Source organism: Anas acuta, unplaced genomic scaffold (assembly GCF_963932015.1).
Source record: "Anas acuta unplaced genomic scaffold, bAnaAcu1.1 SCAFFOLD_51, whole genome shotgun sequence".
NCBI classification, from domain to species: Eukaryota; Metazoa; Chordata; class Aves; order Anseriformes; family Anatidae; genus Anas; species Anas acuta.
This window is the reverse complement of record NW_027076156.1, coordinates 426,076-447,765: the sequence shown is the minus strand read 5'-3', so window position 1 is coordinate 447,765 and position 21,690 is coordinate 426,076. Positions and strand designations below refer to the sequence as shown.

Genomic DNA, 21,690 nt, shown 5'->3' with positions numbered 1-21,690 from the left:
GAGGATGGTCAGACACTGGCACCGGCTTCCTAGCGAGCTGTTTGGTGCCCCATGCCTGTCAGTATTCAGGAGGCGTTTGGGCACTGCCCGCAATAACATGCTGTAACTTTAGGTTAGTCCTGAAGTGGTCAGCCAGTTGGACTTGATGATCTTTGTAGGTCCTTTCCAACTTCTCTACTGCATTCTGCTTGATTCTGTTCAGTTCCGGGCTCCCCCATGCAAGAGATTCAGGGACATAATGGAAAAAGTGCAGCAGAGGGCCACAAAGATGCTTAAGGGACTGGAGCACCTCTCCAATGAGGAAAGGCTGAGAGAGATGGGACTGTTCAGTTTGGAGAAGAGGAGGCTGAGTGGGGGATTTTAGCAATGTCTTACAAATACCTGAAGGGAAGGTGCAGTGAACGTGCAGCCAGGACAAAAGGCAGTGGGCATATACTGGAACACAAGAGCTTCTAGGCGAACATCTGGAAGCACTTGTGTACTGTGTGGTGGCCGTGGCTGTGCACTGGAACAAGTTGCCCAAAGAAGTGGAGTCATCCTCTGAGACCTGCAAAAGCCACCTGGACATGGTCCTGGGCAACCTGCTCAAGGTGGCCTTGCTTGAGCCAGGGGTTAAACCAGGTGACCTCCAGAGGTCCTTTCCAGCCTCAGCTGTTCTGTGATTCCATGGTGGGAGAATTTGCCATATATACGTCACAACTTTGCAGTTCCACTCATATCTTTGAACAACAAATATATGTATGTATTTAATTTTCCAATGTCAAGAATAACAATGCCTGCTTTTCCACTGGCTGAATTTTCCTTTTATTATCTAGCAGGCTCTAGCTATGGATGAAGAAGTATTCAGCCAGAAGGATCATGAATTGAAGATATTGCAGAATCAGATAAAGACATTAATACAGGAAAATGAAGAGCAACTGGAATCTTTAAAGAAGGCTGAAGAAAGACATAGATTACAGGTATTTTTCCTCTGGCATATATTACATATATCTATATCAAACCATCCGTCCACTATAGGAATGTACTCATGATTTCAAGACAGATCCTTCAGAATTTTTTTGGGTGTAAACACCTACCAGTCTTACAAGCACCTTGTTTGAATTAGAGCTGTATTCCATAATGAGCTGAGATCATCTAGTGGGTGAATCACAGTACTGTGATTCCTGAAGTTTGTGTATCAGCCTAACTGTGCCACAGCCTTCCTGTATGATATTAAGTGGTTCATTCACCCTCTCTTTGCTTCCTGCCTTCCTCCAGATCTGTGTTGTTGCTAAGTTGTTTCAGGACGATTCATGATTTAGGACTTGAAAGGCTTTAAAAGATTGTTTAGAATCTCAAAAAGACCATCAAGTTCCTACAGAATGCTTTAATTGAAAGGCTGTGTAGAAACATGCTTTGTTATATCTTTATTCAGTGTGAGAGTAAAGTATTGTTGCCTTTTGACTTTTTAAGACAGAATTTCATCCTAGTATTCTGAGAGTTTACTATTACAAGAAGCTGAGTGACACAGTGGAAACACTGCTTGCCTCCTTCCCTCTCTAGATCTTGTATATGCTAATGAAATTGTAATGGGTAGTGAGTGAATAGCATTTCAAGATCCAGGAGACCATATATAGGATAGTTGATAGATCTGACTTTATAGGATGATAGATCTGACCTTTTTTAAAGGGAACAGCATAAACATGGCTAGTTAGTACTCTTCTCCTTTTTCTCCTTTTTTTCCTTATTCTCCTTTTCCTCCTTATTCTCCTTTTCCTCCTTTTCCTCCTTTTTCCTCTTCTTTGCTGATGGCTTGGGGAGAGTCAATGAATGAAAGGTAAGTACACTGGTCACCATCTTTTCCTTCCCTCTGTAACTTTTTTTCTGTTCTGTCATTTCTGGATAGGCTTTTTTTGTGTGTTTTCCCTTTTTAACCCATACTGCATATTGTCAGCTTATTAGACTGAAACAATCCATGCTTCTAATACACATAGATGCTTATATACGATTATGCTTATAATTGTATCCTATGGAGGATACGAGGCAGATGTTATGAACAGAAACAGTTGTACTGTAGGCAAAAGATCGCAGCTCTCACTTTTACTTAAAAACAGAAAAATCAGTATAATAATTAAATCAAATGCTTGTGTCAAATGGCTTAAAGTTGTATGCACAGGAAGGTGTCATTTCAATGATACATGACAGAATAAGAACTGTAAAAGTAGCATGTAAATGTTTGTACCCATGTATTTATGTAACAGGTTATGCACTATGGGGTTGTATGTACAAGGGCATAAGGGACAGAGTCTTATAGGGATTAAAAAAAAAAAAAAGTTGTAAGGTGGAGTTGCCCATTACTACTTCCACAATCATAAAATGTATGGTATTGACATATATATTCTTTTTGCTATGACACAGAAATATTATGTATTGTATTCCAACAAAATGTCAATTTGTGGGGCATTGTCTATGTATGGGGAAAGGACTTGCAGTCTAAGAAGATGAGAAAAAAAGAATAAATAAAAAATATATGATTCAAAGTAGGAGAATGCATACTTTAGTTAACTATCTCTAGCTGTTATTCAAATTTCCTGTTGGTAGGCAAGATTTTCGATGTATTCTGAAAGGAACAGAGAAGACTGAAAATTGTATGGTCTTGGCCTTATGGATAAATCAGTTCAGTGAAGATATGTAATTTTGAACAATGCACAGAGATTGCTGTAGGAAAGGCAAGTAAGTTCTTCAAACTAGCATTACCGACAAATTTGAGGCTGGGTAGAAAAGAAAGTAACGGTTGATACAGGGGATCCTGGGGTCACGTACAATTTTATGAATGTTAATTAATAAAAATAATCTTTCAAGTTGGACCACTCCAAGAGGAAGAGGAAGCCTACATGTATGTACATTTCATTCTTTAAACTCAGACCATGTGCTTCATTTGAACATTTTTCTTGAATTACCGTTTTATTTATCCATGAACACACAAATAAGGCAAGCAAGGGCTGATAAGTATGTCATCTACTTCTCACTAGATGTCTAAATCTAGCTGACATAATTTATATAGGACAGGTCCTTTAGAGACAAAAATGTCTCAAAAAAAATGATTGGAGTTTGGGGAGAGGTAAGATTCTACCTGTCATGCCAGAGAATTTTCAGTTTGTTGCAGAATTTGCCTGTGCACTGCAGAAGAATTTAGAGTTAGTGAATGATATACAAGAAGACTGACCTTTATAATGAATTTAGAAAGGTATGATGCAAACCTGATGATCAGCAACCGTTTTTGTTTTTGTTTTTTTTTCATATGAGAATGAAAAAATGGTGGAACAGCAAATCCTTATTGATCAGCTAAAAGAAAAATTAGAGAAGTTTATGGTTGTGAAAACTCGGGACTTCTCAAGTGCTTGTGGAGATGGGCCTGCTGTTACGGCATCTGCAAGAAGGCCATACAGTGTCCCACTCACAAAGAGTCTGCTACACTCGCTTTACCCATCTTCAGGGACAGAGACACGAAAGGTAAGGTCTACCTAAGCATTACATTTTTTTTAACAGTTATTGTTCAATAATTCTACTGGGCGTGACAAATTATGGTGACCTCTTGTCAGCTGCTGTTTAGCTTTGAAGCATTTTAGCATTGAAGACTGAAAAAGTACTTTTGAATGTCTTGCAACACACGCTATGTCCCAGTTGTCCAAAATCTATGGGCTTACATTTTGAATCCCAGAATGGCTGGAGTTTGAAGGGACCTTTAAAAATCATCTAGTCCAACTCTGCCATGGACAGAGACACCTTTCACTAGATCAGGTTGCTCAAAGCCCCATACAAATTGACTTAAAACACAGAATTTATCACAGTCATAAAGCTGTAGTCTTTAGTGATCTTTTTGTGCAATGTTTAACAGTTCAGATAGGAAGCATTACCAAAATGAATGATTATTCTGTACTGATAAACTGAACATTTTGGGTAATAAGTTGGTAACAGTACCTTCTTTTGCACTTGGGACAAGTGTTCTAAGCAGAACCTTCTCTTGCAAAACCTTCTGGTACACAGGTACTCAGAAATATTATTTAAACACCTGCAATTCTGTATACAAGGTCAGGTAGTGAAAGACTTTTAAACTGAAATACTATTGGAATATCAATAAAGAATTACTGAACTATTCCAAGTGTTTTTTTGGTGCTTTTTGGCAGGTGTATACCAGTCCCCCTGCTTTTTCCCTGGCTCGGATGATGGCAGGATTCCGTGCTCGTAGCCAGATGATACTGAGCTACATAGAAGATCAAGATGAAGTCCTTCACTGCCACCTCTCTATCAGAGTGATGAAGAGAAAGAAAATACAGTCAAAAGTAATTTTTTTTTTTTTTCTCATTTAGGTAATTTTTTCTTTAACTTTTGTTACAGATAAATATATAGCAAATACAATATTACTGCCTAATCCTACTGTAATGTGAGGCCATTTGTGATACTACTTGAAATAAATTTGCAGGACCAACTAGGCATATTATGAAACTAGTTTAAAAACCACATTTTTTTGATGCGATAAAGATTGCATGATCTTTGTTTTGGGGACATCATCCAACAAGATCAAGCATGGGAAGAAGAAGGTGCAAATGCTTATGTAAGCTTTCTCAGTTTGGCACTCTTCTCTTTAATATCATGTACTTTATATAAAGTTAAAAGAAAAAAAAATCCCTTTGTGTTTAGAATGTATCATGTTTTCCATTCTTTCTTAGGCATTCAATAAACCAAAAATGGACACGAAAACAGGCTTCTGTGTGCTTTCCCTTTGAGCAAAGTGACATGAAATGTCAAGTTGACAAGTCCAGCTTATGTGACAAATCTGTGCCACAGACTGATACAGCCACAGGTAAAATGGAAGTCATGAGAGTAAATTGTGTTAGATATAATACTAGAATATGCAATAATGTCTTTATCACATGTAATTATTTTTCTCATCAAAATGTCTTTATTTGCTACAAATACTTTTTTCATTATAGCTCAACATAAATTTATTTTTTAATTATTTTCCTTTTCCCTTTTCTGAAATTGACATCAGTGACCTTAATGTTTGAGTACTACTTACTAGCGAGAAAGCACTTGACCTACAAATCTAGTACTAGTTCAAGAAAAGGAAACATGCTATTATTTCATCAGAGATGCACTGAAAATGCTTAAATTAAATATGTTTTTTCTCTCTCAGATTAGCATTCATTAACATTCTTGAAATGCTAATGCATGCTGTCATTTCCGTATTTAGACTCTTTGCAATACTCTCTCCTTTTGGCTCTTTCGCTTCATTTGTAAGAATTCTATACATACTATATTTCAGATCACTGTCTTTTGGCTAAAGAGTGTATTCCTTTTATTCCTTTTTTATTCCTTTTTTTTTTGGTCTCCACATTGCTTTGTTTTCTTTCAAGGTGAAGAAATCGACTGCCTCCAGAAAAGTCATGTTTTTAACATGCAGAAGTTAAAGAATTCAGAGTTGAGACTCACTGAGGCCAAGCAAAAAATGGGAGAACTTGCACTTAACATCAAAATGAAAGAAGAACTTATTAAGGAATTAGTAAGAACAGGTAAGTGACTGAAAAATTGAAATGAAGACATTCAGAAATAAGCAAGAAAAAAGACACAAAACTTCTGAAGACCTGCATATCTTAGTTTTTGGGTAATTTTCTTCTGCGGGAATACTTCTGGTAACTTACAGTTTCCTAACTTCTATGAATTACTTGCTATGAGTGCATTGAAGGCTGCAAATTTTTATTGTGTCCTACTCAGCTGTGATCTGCAGATTTGTTTGTTAAATATTTTTTTGTGTTTTGTAGCTTATTGTGTTTGTCCACCTATAGTGTAATTTTTCATGTATGCTTAGTGCAACTGATCTCTTCATGGACATGTGTTTGTCACCCAGTGTCTGGGATAGGAGAGAAGATACGACACTGTGCTGGGAATGCTTGCATTGCCATCATAGCAGTAGAGAAGCAGGAGTCAGAAGTGGATGAGGGAAAAGGTCAGTGTCCCTGTTAGCCTATATCATTACACACCTGTCCTGATATATATATGCTTGCCAGAAACTTATCATTGTGATGACCCTAAAGATCTGTGCTTACCTGTTTCAATCACACTCTTCTAGTGTGTACATATTCTCCTGAGGCAGTCTTTTGGCATTGAGAAACATTGTGCGCCCCCAGTAACAGTACTTACGGAATCCCAAACAGAGCAAATCAGATTGCCCGAACAGGGCAAATCAGTAGAAACACAATCGAGAGTTTTTTGCTGATTACCAAGTTGAAAGCTGAGAAATATGTAGCATATTCTTCTGGGGAACAAACAAACAAACATACAAACAAACAACAAAAAACATAATAATACAGGCAAGCTATTTTGTCAAGGACTGCAGTAGGCAGAAAATTTTCACTTGATGTGGCACTCAGGTGTTACTTTCTTTGGTGACATCAGATGATTTATGAAGAGTTCAGATTTAAGATTCCTTTGTTCATCTATATTTCAGTGTTATAAGGGAGCTGTTTGTTTAGGTTTGGAAAATGTCTCAGAAATTTTTGGTTTAATCAGGATGAAGTAAGTAACGATTCAATTACAGGTTTAAGTGATACACTGCAAATTATTAGCTTGCTGTTTTAAAACTATTTGGATATGATGTCTTTAAGGTAAGGATGCAGAGTGTGTAAGCAGGCAATATTCTTTGAAGATAACTAAACCGGAGCAAGAATCCGAGCAGGCCAAAATGGAACTGGCCGAAACTCAAAAGCAGCTTCAGGAGCTGGAGAATAAGGAGCTGAGAAAGCCAAGCTGCAAAGAGAGTTCCGAAAGAAGATGGATGCAGCTAAGCTGAAAGTGCAGGTATTTCCAATATGACCATTAGGATTTGCAAATTCCTGTCTCAGCATCACCTTTGAAATCCGTACACTCTGCTTGTGAAACTCTCACCAGCTTCACACAATTGAAGCTAGTTGGATTGAAGTAGCCAATGAGAACCTTCACACAGTTATACCCACTACTATTTAACAACTAAGTAGTTAGATAGTTCTGTCTTTGATGATTTTACGAAGGCTCAGAGACCTTAGAGATAATGTGTGATTGTTGTGGCAAAATGTAGCAAGTCTTGCTCACTGTCCTAACTCAGTGAAATAGAGAATTAACCTGAGTCGGGTTTTAGTTTTAAGTTTTCCTTTTGTTAAGCTGAAATTTTCCATGAACATTCAGGCCTTACAGAAGAAGAAGCAAGACACTAAGAATCTGGCTTCTCTATCTAACCAAAGTGAAAAACGAGCAATAGAACTTGAGCAGAACGTGGCTCAGATGAAGCATCAGCAGACCCTGCTAGAGAAAAGACTGCGTGAGGAGAGTGAAAAAAAAGAAGCAACTAGAAGCAGAGCTTCAGCGGGACCAGATACAAATTAAAGTAGGATTCTTTCTGTTTCCTTATGACAAAGAATAAGATCAACCAGTTTAACCTTTGTTTTCCCAAAGGCAATGTACTATACTACCAGATTTTGTCCTTTTAAGTAATTGCTTACTTGACACTGAAGAAATTGTGTATAAGTATTTTCACAGAAATCTTCATTCTTCCTTTCTCTTCAGCTATTTTTTTGAATGTTATTATGTGATGTCTAGCCCTGAGTTGCAATTTTGTATGTAAATTAGTTCAATATTTCTGATTTCATGATTGTGTAGATTCTGTCATTAAATGTGTTTGAAAAACACACTGACTGAGGCAGAAAGAAAGTTTTGTTTGTTTGTTTTTGTTTAGAGGAACTTCAGCTTAAGATGGAACAGCAACAGAAGATTCTTAAAGACAGAGAGATTGCTACATTTAAAAAGAAGAAAAATAACTCGGTGTGGACTTTACAGAAATCAGAGGTAGCTAATCTATTCCAAATCTGTGTGGACACTGAAAAGAAAGGTGTCTTTATTCACCCCGTGTCATCTTTGTAAAGCGTTTGGAAGAAGAGTATTCCGTCCTCCCTCCCCTGTTTTTTTTTTTAAATTGTTATTTTTTTGTTGTAGCAAAAACTGAGACAAGTCAAGAAGCTCTTTAACTGGTTTTGAATGAACGAAAGGAGAGGGCTGTAATGTCTTTGTTTTTTCTATGACTTGTCAAAGGTAGTAATTCAGATAGCTGGAAATTCAACGAGTTTGGTTGTCTGGTAGGTTTGAAGGTGATTCTGATGAGCTCTGTTATAAATGTTGCATGGTTTGTTTGTTTATTTCTTTTCCCATCTGACAAATATGACAAATGGCTATGGTTTTGGTTGTTCATGACAGTGTTAGAATAGTAGGTTTCCTGTGCAACAGTGCTACCTGCATGATTTCAGAACTAGACATTGGAACATGAGAGTTTCATGAGTTAACCAAAGTCTTTAGAGGTGAAAATCAATTTAAAAAATGAAATAAAAGCAACTTCTTAGCCATACCAGCAATATGCCCACTGATAAACCATTGCTTCAGAAGAGACTTATAATAGACTGCTAGCAGGATCAGAACTCCCATTTTTTCTTTCTTTCAGCATCAGAGTTTCTCATCACGATGTGTTTTTCCACAAATCTTGGTCTTGGGCAAGAATCATGCAATGAGGATGGGCTAGCTGATTTCTTGTGGTACCTTTCAAACTTAGTTGTTGTCATTCTATATATGACATCTATTTCTATAACTGTTTTTAGGAAAATAATACATTTCCTTAAAAGCATCTGATAAAATTGTTTGCATAAGATGTAGTAATATAACATTGCTGAGCCTCTCCTTAAGTCAGTCCTATTTCTGTATTATCCTGAATCAGGATTCTGTTGAACACTTAATGTTAAGAATTGAAATGTTGATTTCTCACGTTTTATCAGTTACTCTAAAAGAGGAAAAACGTAGTCATAAAATTCTGACCCAAATAGTCCTCGTTAATGCTCTCTGGATCTCTGTTTAAATTGTAGAAGTTAGAAGAGCAAAAGAAATGGCTGGATGAAGAAATGGAAAGAATTCTTCAACAGCACCAACAGTTAGCAGAACTAGAAGAAGATTTAAAGAAAAGAGAAGCCATTGTAGCTAAAAAAGAAGCATTATTGCAAGAGAAGAGCCTCCTAGAAATCAAGAAACTGAGATCTAGCCAGGTGATTTAAGAAAAAAAAAAAAAGAGAGAAAGAAAGAAATTTAACACAATTGTAGAGCTGCCTGAAAAGACTATGGGAGGAGGGCAGCCAGATAACAGAAGAGGTTTAAGCCATGCGACTTGTATCTCTAGCGCTGCCATTACATTATTGTGTGGCTTGATCAAATGAACATTTTAAACATGAATAATAGAATGTAATAACCTTTATTTACATGATATCCCCGAAATTCTAACAACAAAACAAAATCTGACTTCCAAAGTTCTGTTATTGCAGCACATTAAATAGCGATATCTAAAAAATTGCTCAATGCCTGCAAAGTAGAGAACATGGCAGAGAAACATTCTGTATTATTTACTTTGGCTACTGAGAAACAGAAATTGAAATGTCATTATCACCGTAATGACTAACTCATGTAAGATATGTAGAAAACTGCACATTGCTTTTCTTTGTTTTCTTTCATCTTTTGATTAAATAGTAAATTTTATGGTAGCTGTCTACTTAGCCTAAATGGCGTCCCTTTACAAGAAGTAGACAGGTCTTCCACTTCAGGATGCGACAGTCTCATGTACATGTTTATGGGGAAGGAGTTTTATACTTACGGTTTCTTTCATTCTTCCTCTTATTTCTTTCTCTATCTCTCTTTTTCTTTTTTTTTTAAAGGCTTTAAACAAAGATAGTATGAAATTGTCTACTCGCTTAAGTATGCTGGACCAGGAATTGTGTGATAAAGGTATGCAGCTTCAGGACAGCACTACTGAAGATAAGACAGACATTCTGGAAAAAATTCAGGTTCTTCAGAAGGAAAGGGATCAGCTACTCAGAAGAAGAAATAGTGTGGATGAGAAACTGGAAGAGGGTAACTGAAAAGTGTTGTCAGCTGAAGTAAGTAACTATCTCTGAGATACATCAAAGTTTTAGGCAATGTTGTATAATAAAGTATTCCAATCATGACCTAAAATGTCTCCCAGTATTAGACAGTAGAGAATCAAGGAACTAAGGTTGGGTGTTTTTGTTAACAGCCGACATGAAAGTACTGCTATAATGGCACTACCATAACAGTGAACAACATATACTTTCAGAGGAACTTACTTACTTTAGCTAGAGTCCGGACAAATGTCGCTGGCCTAACAATTCTATAATTAGAAATAATGAAACAGGATGTCCATCAATTTATCTTAGGCAGCTATTTTCCTATCAGGACATAGAACAAGGTGAAGTACTCTAATAGTTATGTCCCTTGATTTTTTTTTTCATAGGCTTTTGTGAAAGACCAAACCTCACCTGAAGGCCTCCATATAGTTACAATGAAAATAAGCCATATTGTGGATGTTACACACTTGAATTGATCAGTATAATTAAGTTGAAGATTGAATAAATTGATGTCAAATACACAGTTTTGTTTTAGGTCTTGAGAAGCAGCAGTCGGGGCCTATTACTGAGCTGATAGCATGCCAGAAAGAATCCTATTTGCTTCACTCCACAGAATCTTCTGCAATACTTCAGGGCATGAATTTCTGCCACCTTCCTGCACAGATAATGGTCACCAAACTGCTTACAGATCTGATTGGTTCATTAATCGCTAATTAGAAAACTAGTTCAACTGAAAAAGTAATAGAAGTCATCAAATTGTGGGGAGGGGAAAATGGAGGAAGAATAGAATGTAGGCTTTTGTGGTGATGAACCATTTGTTTGAACTCTGGTCTGTGGAAGGGATATCAAGACATTTCCTGCTTGCTCCAAGCATGTTCTAGATTTGTACTCTTCCTCTTATTTTTCCCATTCCATTCTCTGTACTACTACTAGTTAGTCTTGCTCTTCAATTTAGATTCACCTTTGAGAATGAAGTTAATGTCTTATGCACACAAAGGTTTGTTTTGTACTTTTTTTACAATCTCACTCCTGTGTTTCTGTGTAGGAAGAACATGTCCTTTTGCAGCTGGAAGAAGGAATTGAAGCCCTGGAGGCTGCTATTAATTACAAGAATGAAAGTATTCAGAGTCGCCAGTACTTGCTTAGATCCTCTTCACAGATCCTTTCACAGAGTGAGGATAATGCAATAGGAAAACTAGTTTCCTTGTCTGCTGATGAGCTCAGAGCTATCCTCTTCAAATACTTTAACAAGGTTTGCTTTGGCTAATGATCAATATTTTATCCTATTACCTGTTATTGCGCTAAATAGTTAAATGAAATAGTGTCAAGAAGTAAAGTCAATTTAATCCACTTTCCTTGAAAGCCTGCTTAGGTTACTCACATCTGTTGTTAATTTGGATATTTTGCATCTTGACATCAACATAAAAAAGGATGCTTTTCTATTACTTGTTTGTATCTTGTTTTGGTGTCATTAGCTTAAAAGGTGTTGCAACTCTGGAAATTTCCTTGCTCCTTTCCACTGCTTTATGCTGCTAACTTCTCAAGTAGCAACATATTTAAACAGTGGTGTCGTATTGAAATTCTTCCCACCTGCAGTCTTTATTAACCTCAGGATAGTATTTATTTTTTCCAAATCCATTATAAAATCTTTCTGCAAACAAGCGCTTACCACCATATACTGAAGAATCGTAATGACACCTGGAAACATAAAAAAGAAATGCATTAGGACTTGGTGTCTCTCTTTGCCCATGGGTGAACCTTGGGTGATTTTGTGAACAAGTTGTCTGTGGTACACAAATTGGCAGTTTTCCAGAAACAGGAAAAAAACTCTTGTATCAGTTTAAGTTCTGCACAGGGCATTAAAAAATCCACTAGTCCATGTGATCAAAATCTACAGAGCTCAATTCTGAAGTGTGAACTTGTGTCAGCAGGCAAATCTGTTTCCAGTATAAGCTTACAGCTTATACAGACAATTGCTTTTGCATCCATTCATCTATTAAGCAGAACTGTAAAAGCATTTGTTGAAATGGTTTGATAGAAGTGTATTAGATTGTCTTAGATTGTTGGCCTGCGAGAGTCTGAACGTAAATTACAACTGCAGACTGAAGAACAGGAGATGAAGGTCATAGACCAGGAAAATATAATACGTGAATTGGAATCTGCACTTGAGCACATCAAGTTGCAGTGTGACAGGCAGCTGACGCTACAACACAGAGAACATGAGAAAAAACTACAGTTGATACTGCATCATTTCAAGGGTGCTTGTTTGTTTTCCAAGGGGAATTGTACAGCAGATATTATCTTTAGTCACTGTTGAGAAATACTGTGTTTCATATGAAAGAAAAAAGAAGATATGAGGTAGAAAGATAACATTTTGGCTGTTACTAATTCTGATGTCGTGTAGGATGCTGATGAACAGACACAAGGTGCTTGTATAAAAGAAAAAAGCTGACCATTTTTAAAAAACGGTCAGAATTGTCACATTTTTATATTCAATTTGTTGACATTGGAAAGGTGAAAGATAGCAATCCCATTGATATTTATCCTCTAAATGCTCCTATTAAAATGGAGAATTGGGGTTGGCATGGGCTTTTTGATCCTCTGTCATACTAGTTTAAATGTACACCCTGAAAGCAGAGTGTCAGCAAAATACAGGACATTCTCTAGCTGGGCATCTTGATTTTGGCACAGAGAAGTGAAGTGAAGATTTGATTCTCATACTAGTTTTACTTGCCCTAGAACAAGATGGTGAAGGTATTGCAGAAACCTTGAAAGAGTATGAAGTAAAAGTCCAGCAACTGGAAAAAGACTTATTTTATTCTAGAGAAAACCAGCAGAGAGCTGAAGAAGAAATTGAAGGGCTTTTTTGGAGAGTCACCCCATCAACTAATGGCACCTACTAAATGTAAGTACATGATCTTAAAATGCTTTTGTGTTTGTCAGTAGATCATTTGAGGGGTAGCAAACAGACAGAAGTATATCAGATAGACATAAAACTCATATTTTTACTGAACTAACTCTTATCCAGGAAGGTACTACATCTCCCCACACTTGCAAAGGAGAGACAACATCAGTTTGTAATAGAGGCAGTGGTATAACACTGTTCTAAATTCGTGTTTGGTTTTCTGTGGATTCGAGCATAATTTCAGAAGCTACAGTCTCACACTGTTGTGGTTGAGAAAACGGTATTTTATGATCTGAAAGACTCTGAATGGCATTATAATTAACAAATGTGTAATATGCTATGCTTTTAGATGCCAGTATTTTAAACAATCAACTTGATTTTGCTGCCAGCACTTGATTTCATAGAAATTATTTCTTGGAAGATTGTCAATGAGGAGGTCCATACTTCCAGTTAACTAAAATCATTCTTTATTAAGGTTAAAAGACCTAGATATTTGTAGTAAGAAGATAAGCTTCCCAATGTGATCTATGCTTTGACCAAAAAAAAAAAAAAAAAAAAAAAAGGACCAACAAACAACTATGAAAAGTTTTTTTGATTGTTCCAGGTCCTACTAACCACAACTCAAACTTAAAATGAAGTAGTTCTAGTGTAGAAGCAAAAATGGTTTAATCATTGTCATTATCTTGGTTGTCTTACACCTCACACTGCCACCACCACCACTTCACATGCACAGTGCAGCCTTCTTGGCCCCGTGTTTCGTCTTAAGGCTCAGTGTGACTCATTCTTCCTCTTAACTGATGGTTCTATTTCGTCACACTTGAGGTAGTGCCATGTCTTTGTAACATGTAGATGCTGGTCACATATGCATCTGTTGCTACCAGAGTGAATTGAGGTTTAGCTCTCCAGGCAGGATAATAAGCCTAGAGGTTCATTACTCAAAAGCATGCTGTGGTGGTGTGAACATGAATATTGCACAGGTTGGACTGTAAATGAGCATGGGGAAGATTATTCTGTGTCTAATAACACAAAGAAGCATGTAGTCCAGGACATGTTTTGCTGTGAGGAAACATCCATCGCAGCCAAACTGTAGCGAAATGTAGAAGGGTGAATGTCCCTGTGAATTTCTAACTTTTTCAAATCCATATGTTTGTAACGTTTGTAAGAAGCGCTCAGTATTTTTGTATAATTACCTTTAGTTATCTTTCCTCTGAATATATTTTGGGGCATAATACAATGTAATAAAAAAGTGATGAGCTTTAAAAATAACAAAAATCCCTGTGTACATTAAAGTCACATTCAAAGACTATGTTTTGTGTGTTCTGCTAATGAAATTGCAGACTACTTTTGAAAATACGAAGAATTTCATATTTTACTGTCATGGTTCAGTTGTTTTAAGATTGCCTAAATTGCAAGTTAGAATGGTGAAGCTTGTATTACAAGCAAAGAGCCAGCGGAAAGTAAAAGACACAGTCTTTTACTTCCTCGTCTTTCGGGTCCTTAACATACAATGGTGCTAGCTCAGACCTAGGAATCACCAGTCTTTATTTTGTTCCCTGTCTCAAGTCCCCCCTTTTCTTGAGCCTAAGCAAATTCTTTGGCTTATTACAATCCTTCTTGATTAAAAGTTTTCATTAAATTCTTACCAGTTTTGACTTGGTGCTTGTTTCAGTTACACTTCCAGGTATCATAATCTAGTCCTTCATACAGCACCAAAATGCACATTGTACCACTACACAAGTCAAGACTACTACTCTTAAAAAGAAGATCAGGATTCCTCTAAATGATTGCTTAAGCCAAGAAAAGTTGGGTAACCAAAAGGTTATTTTGTTGCATAATTCTCGAAAACCCCAGGAGGTGTCATCTTGAATTACCTTACGTAATCACCTTAGACTAATCACCTTATTACCGTAGTCTTTCCCCGAATGTTTTCGTGCTCAGTCTCAATTCCTCCTGCCTCATTTACACACATACAGCAACTAATATTGATTAAAGTGCATCCTTCCCCTTGGGAGGCAAATAAAAGGTCTAGTGCCTAAAACATTGATTTGTTCTAGTTGCTTGCACCAAACTGTAAGATGTTGTTGCAAATATTGGTTTCCTAAATGGGTTAGATCTTCTCCTTTGTCCGGCATTTGGTAAGGCCTGCCATACAATATCTCCAAAGGGGCTTAGTTTGACCAAGTTTGCTCCTGGGGGATGGATGGAGCCCGTGGTAGGGAGCCATGTGGGAGCAGTGCTTGAGGAGCTGCTGCCTTTTGGCAGCCCCTGCAGGCTCACTTCGGGAATCCCGTGTGAGGGATGAAGTTCTGTGTTTTTTGTTTTGTTTTTGTTTTGTTTTGTTTTGTTTTGTTTTTCTGAAGAAACCGGGTGTTTAAGAAGGAAATGCAGAGTTGCCTTTGTTTGGCACTCGATGGTCTTGAGGTCTCTTCCAACGTAGACATTCTGTGATTCTGTGAAGTCACAAATGCCAAGGCATCACACTGGCTGGCTCTGCAGCACAGATGCCAGGAGTGCCGCTTGGCATGGCGGCGGCGGCGCGGTGCCCCAGCCCCAGGCCCGTCCCAGCCCCAGCGCACGTCGCCCTCCGCTCCCCCATGGAGCCCCCCGCCGCCTCAGCAGCCCCGCGGCGGACGCCCCATGGCAGAGCCGCCCCCGAGGAGAAGGAGCCCGCAGCCCTCTGCCCGCACCGCACTGCACCAAGCGCCGCGCAATGGCTGCCACCACCGCGGGGGCTCCTGGTGTGAGCGGCAAGCGGTGGCAAGGGGGGGCTGCGCTTCCTGAGTCGAGCTGCTGGACACCGGCTTGCCTGGGCAATTGTCCATGTTGCTGAGGAGGCAACAGAGCCAAAGCCCTTGGGGCTGAAGATCCAGCACAGCTGGGGAGGCTTTGGCATTTCTGCACAATGCTGCTCAATCCTGCTTGGGAGCCCAGCCTCAGGTGCGGAATGAAGCCAAGCAAGCTCGAGGGAAACTGTGTGCTGGTAAGTTGTCAGTTCTTGCTTTCTTTTTCATTCCTCACGCCTAAGAAAACCTAACTCTTTCAAGCGCCTGTTTGAAGACACGGTTTGATGGACTTGATTCTGGGTGTGCCCCTTAAGCTTGTTTGGCAGCTGTTGAACCCCGCTATACTTGCAGGAGACCTATGCTCGAGTTGATGCTTTCTGTGATCAAGCGGTGTTCTTTTGCTCTTCTTTGCTTTGGGGATGGCGGGTGAGGTTGCAAAGAGTTTTCAGGAGGATTCTTCTTTTCCTTTGCAGAATCCCAGACTGCGTATTAGAGCTAATCTTCATCTCTGCTCGGAAAAGCTTCACAGGCCAAAAGAGAATGGAGATGAGGAAGGCAATGGAGAATGATGAGGACTATTTGCAGTCAGCACCCGTAAGCTTTGTGAAAGGATCAGGTGTATTTCTGTAGTGGTAGAAAGCGTAGCTGGAAAGACTTCCTAAGGACGTCAAGTCCAATTCATTGTTCTCAGTTAGAGCAGTCCCGTAGTTTAGACTCACAGAATCACAGAATCTCTAGGTTGGAAGAGACCTCAAGATCATCGAGTCCAACCTCTAACCTAACACTAACAGTACCCACTAAACCATATCCCTAAGTTCTACATCTAAATGTCTTTTGAAGACTTCCAGGGATGGTGACTCCACCACCTCCCTGGGTAGCCCGTTCCAGTGCCTAACAACCCTTTCAGTAAAAAAATTCTTCCTAACATCTAACCTAAAACTCCCCTGGCGTAACTTTAGCCCATTCCCCCTCGTCCTGTCACCAGGCACATGGGAGAACAGGCCAACCCCCACCTCGCTGCAGCCTCCTTTAATGTACTTATACAGAGCAATAAGGTCACCCCTGAGCCTCCTCTTCTCTAGGCTGAACAAGCCCAGCTCCTTCAGCCGCTCCTCATAGGACTTGCTCTCCAGGCCCCTCACCAGCTTTGTCGCCCTTCTTTGGACCCGCTCAAGCACCTCGATGTCCTTCTTGTAGCGAGGGGCCCAAAACTGAACACAGTACTCGAGGTGCGGCCTCACCAGAGCCGAGTACAGGGGGACGATCACCTCCCTAGCCCTGCTGGTCACAGTGTTTCTGATACAAGCCAGGATGCCGTTGGCCTTCTTGGCCACCTGAGCACACTGCTGGCTCATATTCAGCCGACTGTCCACCATCACTCCCAGGTCCTTCTCTGCCTGGCAGCTCTCCAACCATTCCTCTCCCAGCCTGTAGTTCTGCTTGGGGTTATTGCGCCCCAGGTGCAGGACCCGGCACTTGGCCTTGTTGAACTTCATGCAGTTGACCTCAGCCCATCGGTGCAGCCTATCCAGATCCTCCTGCAGAACCTTCCTACCCTCGAGCAGATGGACACACGCACCTAGCTTGGTGTCATCTGGAAACTTACTGAGGGTGCACTCAATGCCGTCATCCAGATCATTGATGAAGATGTTAAAGAGGACCGGCCCCAGCACCGAGCCCTGGGGGACGCCACTAGTGACTGGCCTCCAACTGGACTTGGCTCCATTTACCACAACTCTTTGGGCCCGGCTATCCAGCCAGTTTCTAACCCAACGAAGCGTGCGCCAGTCCAAGCCAAGAGCAGCCAGTTTCTTGAGGAGAATGCTGTGGGAGACGGTGTCAAAAGCCTTGCTGAAGTCAAGGTAGACCACAGCCACAGCCTTTCCCTCGTCCACCCAGCGCGTCACTTTGTCGTAGAAGGAGATCAGGTTCGTCAAGCAGGACCTGCCTTCCATAAACCCATGCTGACTGGGCCTGATCGCCTGCTTGCCCTTCAAGTGCCGCATGATGACTCCCAAGAGGATCTGCTCCATGAGCTTCCCTGGTACTGAGGTCAAACTGACCGGCCTGTAGTTCCCTGGGTCTGCCCTCCGGCCCTTCTTGTAGATGGGCGTCACGTTTGCTAGCCGCCAGTCAGCTGGGACCTCCCCCGATAGCCAGGACTGCTGATAAATGATGGATAGGGGCTTGGCCAGCTCCTCTGCCAGTTCTCTCAGTACCCTTGGGTACTCCTGATAAGGTATTTGTCTGTAGGCAGCTGCCAACTTGTCCAGCTAATCCAATTCAGCCTGGAAAACAAGCAAGCAAGCAAGCAATCAAAAAGCACAGAAACCTGCAGTTTATGGAGTGCAACTGTCTCCTTTCTAATCTCATGGGTTTCACCAAGTTTTGGGTGACTCCAGGGCTGGCTTGCCAGGGAGACTTTCTTGAATTGCTGGCAGATCAGCCAGAAGGGCAATACAAGGCCCTGGCTAAACACAATCTGTAGGCTGCTTCTAGATCAACAGTTTCCTTGGTTACTCCACAACCTCCACAATCTCCACTTGCTTCGAAGCTGTGAAGATTGCAAGTCCACTTTGTGTTTTTCAGCCACTCTGTGTCAAACGGTAAGAGTTTTCACTGGCTGTTAAAACAGAAAGGACAAAGAGCCCCTCCTCTGGGTCTTCAGAAGGCTCCTAAGATCCCCCAGGCTGGCTAAGTAGCGACACTCTAGTATAGATGCATCTAGATGCAGTAGAGCTAGATGGTGGGAGAGAGGCTCTAGCATGGACGTGACACGCTTTGACAGCATCTTTTCTCTGACAGCAACTTCTGCCTTGGCTCTTCCCATCAAGCCAGAGCAGTTTCTTGGCCTGCGCAACCTGCAGACTGACCTCTCGTGTGTATCCGTGCTGGACTGAGGGTAATGTTTGGAACACACACTGATGCTGTATTCACTAGAACTTTGAGAAGAGAGCGCAAGAAGCTAACCTGCATACGAGTTTCTTTGGTTTCTGTAGAGAGAGAGAGATGTACATGCATACATATTTACTTCTGTCTTTACTTCTTTCAAGATATCTTTTGTTCTCCAAAATGAATCCTCTGACTGTTACTAACGTATGGGACACACCTTGACACTCTAATGGCATAGAAATACTTTTCAGCTCATCCTTGCTATTGTTTCTGGATTGAAAAAATAATTGTGAATATGATTACCTGCTTGGAATCTTTTTTTTTTTTTTTTAGTATATATCTATTCTATTATGAAATCCTATAAAAAGGAGTGAACTCAAGAGGAAAAAAAAAAAAAAAGAAAACAATTTTATATCCACTTCTAAATTAGCTCAACAAATGAAACAGTAAAAAATGCACATAATATTTCTTCTATCCCAAGATTTCATGGTACAATAGTTCTTTGCCTAACCCTGCAATGGCCCCATAGGCATTGCAATTGCTTACTTGTGTTCTTCTCCTTTGCTTGTGTTTAGTGTTTGCTTTTCTAATGTTACAACATTGGATTGATTTACCTCTTTAGGTATCAAGAGAAGAAGGCATTTGCTTCAGAGGACAGTACTTTGATGCTTTCCAGGGCTAATGGCCAAAGTTCTCAAAGCACTTTTTTTTCTTTTTTTTTTTCCCCATCAGTGATTTATACATTTGTCAATCTTTCCATCTTCATTTACAACTCCGAATTTAGGTTTTAGGTGAACAAGAACCCTGAAACCAGCTGAAGCCATATCAGACATGAAGCCATATCAGACATAGTAAGGACATGTGTCTGTGAGGAAGTAATTCAGAGTGATTCTCTGGTGTCCTTTGGACAGCTTTCCTCTGGTCCTCTGCACTAAGCATCCCCAAGGGATATTTCAAAGCTCTCGGAATGATCTGTCATTCTCTCTTCCACTGGAGTCTCCATTAGAAAAGCGTGACTATTCCTTGCCCATGTGGAAAAGAAGTCCTCCTTGCGTTGTTTCTAAGCAAAACCTCTTTCTTGTGTTCTATGGACAGAAACCACTTGGCTAGACAAACTCAATCATTGCAAATGGAAGGAGTGGAACTACTTCAGCACCGTGCTTCGGCTTCTAAGCAGAACTGTAATGTAGGTGGGGACGTAGCAAGAGGACATGGCCAAGCCAGGGTGGACTTGAAAGTGCCGTGTCCGAGCCACAGCAAGAAGTCCGTGATTGCCCCTTGGAGACTGCTGCTCACCTAGTAGCACAGCAGCTGGAACGCTTCTGGATACTGCTGATGGATTGCCACGAATCAGGCAGTGACACAAGCTACGAGAACGACGGAAGTGACTGGAAGTGATGCTTCTCCCTGTTCTCCATTGCAATTTGTGAAAGAAAGGAGAAGAGAGGAGAAGAAGAAAGGAGAAGACGGGAGGGAAGGGGAGGGAATGAAGAGAATGGGAGGGAGGGGAGGGAAGGGTAAAAACGAGAATGGGAGGGGAGGGAAGGGCAGGGGAGGGCAGGGGAGGGCAGGGGAGCAGAGTGTAGTGGAGTGTAGGGTAGTGTATGGTAGTGTAGGGTAGTGTAGGGGAGGGGATTGTTTGGTGAGGAGAGTGTAGGGGAGCGTAGGGGAGGAGAGTATAGGGGAGTGTAGGAGAGGAGAGTGGAGTGGAGTGTAGGGAAGGGGAATGTAGGGGAACTGAGAGAAGGGGAAGGTAGGGGAGGTGTGTGTAGGGGAGTGTAGGGGAACTGAGTGAAGAAGAGGGTAGGGGAGCAGAATGTAGGGGAGTGTAGGGGAACTGGGTGAAGAAGAGGGTAGGGGAGCAGAGTGTAGAGGAGTGTAGGGGAGCAGTGTGTAGGGGAGGTGTGTGTAGGGGAGTGTAGGTGAGGAGAGTGTAGGGGAGTGTGTGTGGGGGGAATGTACGGGAGTATAGGGGAGGAGAGAGTCGGGGAAGGAAGTGGAGGGGAGGAGAGGGAAGGGGAAGGAGGGAATATTGCCTTATTTGTTACCTTTTTACTGTCTTCGTGTAGAGCCGTGACAGGCAAAATAAACTATGTTGGTGAAAAGGACGTCTTTGTCTGGTGTGATTCCCGCTCCCCCAGTTTAAATTAATCAATAATAATCTGCTCCTGATTGAGGTCTTCCCTTACTAGTGTAGTGCTAGGACCTACGTGCTCAATGTGCTGAGGATGTGCAAGTCTTAGAAAACAGTCAAGTTTTCCTCCCTCCTTGCTTCTTTATGAAATAAACATGATATCATACAGCACCGGGCTGTTTTTCATGACGGAAATTCACTTCTACCCTGCACAACAAAGCTTATGATATATCCAGACCAGAGCTAAGCCGTCAGCTTGGGCAGCCACTGTCAGGCGTTCGCTTCTGTCCAGTCACCCCTTGGGGAAGCCACTTGCACTGGTTGCTTTCCTCACAAGTTTACCAAGTTTGCGTAAAGCTCCAAAGCTCAGGCCTATGCAGACACAGACCTGCTGCTCCTTTAACACACAAGAGGGGGCTATTGTTCACAACAGCTTTTCCAGTGCTTCTTTCCGTTTTTTGTTGGAAATCCAGTCCTTGCTTGCAGATTGGCTTTTTCAATTCAGTGATTAGTGGGTACTGGAAGGTTCAAAAACAACACCTGACAATCTTGTCCATACGTAGGTAAGGAGAGATCTAAGGAAGGAACAGGTTGAAATACCTAAGGCTTATGCATCGCTCAAGCTTCCAGTTGAGCTGTGAAATCCACGCCTCAGGTCACTTGAGGTACCAGGAGTCCCTGTAGAACATACAGGGGTCTCCAGCAGTGAGGTTCCCTGAGCAGAGGGCTTCAAGAGCTCCACAGGGAATGAAAAGAAGACTTGTGATATCCATGAGGAATGTGGCTTGCTCTCGGCAATAGAGACAAATTCCTTTCTGATTAATGCTCCACCCTGCTCCACTCCAGGGACAGATGCCTATGGCAACCTGGTCCCAGTACGTAGTACTAGGATGAGGTGGCAGGGACTGTCCCCATTCATTTTCTTTCTTCAGGGTGGCCATGCCTCCTCTCTGGCTGAAGGTGGGCTTCATGGACCGTGTGAAGGGGAGAGGTCTGGGGAAGGACTGAAAA

At 40.9% G+C, this 21,690-nt stretch overlaps 1 pseudogene; it reads left to right on the top strand.

Moving 5' to 3' along the window:
• LOC137849025 (kinesin-like protein KIF27) overlaps positions 1-13,446 on the top strand; it is a 28,684-nt pseudogene extending 15,238 nt beyond the window's left edge.
• The last annotated feature ends 8,244 nt before the right edge of the window (positions 13,447-21,690 follow it).